The sequence below is a fragment of the Pipistrellus kuhlii genome, unplaced genomic scaffold, assembly GCF_014108245.1.
Source record: "Pipistrellus kuhlii isolate mPipKuh1 unplaced genomic scaffold, mPipKuh1.p scaffold_m20_p_1, whole genome shotgun sequence".
NCBI lineage: Eukaryota > Metazoa > Chordata > Mammalia > Chiroptera > Vespertilionidae > Pipistrellus > Pipistrellus kuhlii.
In genome coordinates, this window is record NW_023425404.1 from 101,160,361 (window position 1) to 101,162,752 (window position 2,392).

Sequence of the window (2,392 nt, forward strand, 5' to 3'; positions counted from 1 at the left end):
TTTTAGAAGGAAGTACACATATGGACCTAGGAGGAAGTTCAGAAGTCTGAGTAAAATTTAGTCAAGCAAAGAATTTTGTCACTATCTCCTCATATTGTCCTCATAAGAACTCCCCTAAAAACTTAGTTTACTTCATCTCTAATGTAAATTTAATGAACATTTTTTCACTTCTCACTCATTTATTTCTTCCTTCTTAAAATACTTTTGTAATGGATAAGGACAGAATAGGTGATTATAGAAACAGGGTTAAAAAGTTTTACCAAGCTCCAGTAGAGACAAAATACTTGCTTATCTATATATAATCAGTCTAGCCCTGTGTGGCACAAAGGCACATCCTGATACAATAAGTTTGCAGAGACTTAAACCAAAACCAAGATATAGATGTTTGCAGCTAGAGGCAAGCAGGTGTCAGCTAGAAGATTTTTTTATGACCTACTTTTTAGCAGAATAGCTTTTAGTTACCCCTCTGAAACAGAATCTGGGAGATTATATAGATATATCAGGGTTTAGCAGAATAGATCTGCTCAGACTTTGCTCAGATTCCCCCTGAGCCAGCAGCACGGCTTTCGGAATGAGGGTGAACCTCTGCATCTCCTGAGTGCTTGCTGGTGTGTTTCCCGCTTTTGGTTACTTTGCCATAACACTTTCTCCCCTTGATCTTTTCTGGATTTTCGCCTATCTGGACACTCTTTTTGTGTCTCATATTTTTATTCTTCAATTTTTACCTTTCCTATTAATATTAGTTATTCAAAACTCAATTTTATGACATTTTCTCTATGACTACAATTATTCTCTAAGTGTAAGTGCATAGCATATATTTATATCTATAGATTACCTATTCTTTTAACACTCCTTGGTAAATAATAATCCCTATATTAGAGTTTTCTCCTATTGTGGATATTTGCTTATTTTTAAGAGGCTCTTCTTAGTGCCAGAACAACAGAAGCAGAGGGACACAGGAGAAAAGGCTCTGCAAAGGTACTAAAGTTTTGTTTATTTATTTTCTGGTTCAAATTAGTTATGTGACCTTACACAAGCAATTCAGCCTCTGCTGACCTTATCTGTTCCCTTATCTATATGCAAATGAAGGATTTGCATTATTAAATAACTTTAAGGTCCTTCCAACTCTGAAATTTTATTATTCAATTACTGTCTGGTGGGCTCCATGATCTAATATTGATATTGGTAAGTAACATGTCACCCTATATTGTAAACCACTGTAAGTCATAGCATTCATATAAATAATAGGAAATGCATTTAATTTCCATGAAGTAGTTATAATTGCCTTGATGCTCTTAAAAGTATACTTAGACTTTAGACATATATTTGATCAGAGAAAGGAAGAAAATTTTAAAAAGAATATTTGGAACAAGTTAAGAGGATGGGGAATTTGCTTACGAGTGGAGAAAAGATGGAGACAAGGGTTATTCTATGCTTACCTATGCCAGAAGTTAAGGACTGCACATAGGGAATGGAAAACTGATTATAAAGTTTCTCACTTCAAAATGTCCTCTAGGATATTTTGGTCACTACAAATTAAAATCTAGTTGATAACATTCAGAGAAAAAATACTTCTCAATAACCTTATTTTCATAGGCATGTTTTAAGCTCTGTTTTTCTTTTCTAGGCCATTATATATAGATTTTTCCATACCAAACTCCAATTAAAAATAATAAATATAAGTGCTTCCATGAAGATTACACACACGCACACACACACACATATATACATATATATATATATATCTTAAAATACTAAATTCATAACTTATATATATAATAAATGATTTCTTAAACCATTTAATAAATTATGCAGTACAATTTTTATAATATAGAATATTAAGTTGTAGAAGGCTAAACTGGGAGACATAACTGGACAGAAACTGGAACAAAAGTAGAACCTACTTTTACTTTATTCACTGATTCTTAGTTGTGATTTGTTACGCCAAGACTTCGTGATCCCCAAGGATCACCAGGGAGCTGAGTCCGATGCAATAAACAAAAGAGCCTCTTCCATGCTAGCATGGGCTCTGTCCCACTTTTGCTGGCAGCATGGCGGAAGAGAGGCCGAACTTCTACAGGTCAAGGGGTTTTATAGGGGTGGTGATGTCACTGCTTTGGCTGACCCTGATTGGTTGGGTGAGGGCTAGGCTCCAGTTACACAAAATGGAGGAATGCTCCGCCCTGCTCCTCAATGCCCCACAGTACAAAACAGAGTCAGGAGGTAGCCTCACCCACCCTGCCTTCTCATGATGAACGAATAAATGTGCTAGTGTTGACATAAGAAATGTCCAACCCTGCAAATAATTTTTATGAGTATATTTCAGTCAAACTGAGGAGATATGTCAGGGAGCAACATCTAAAATGATCTGGGTAATAATGTTTTATAGTTT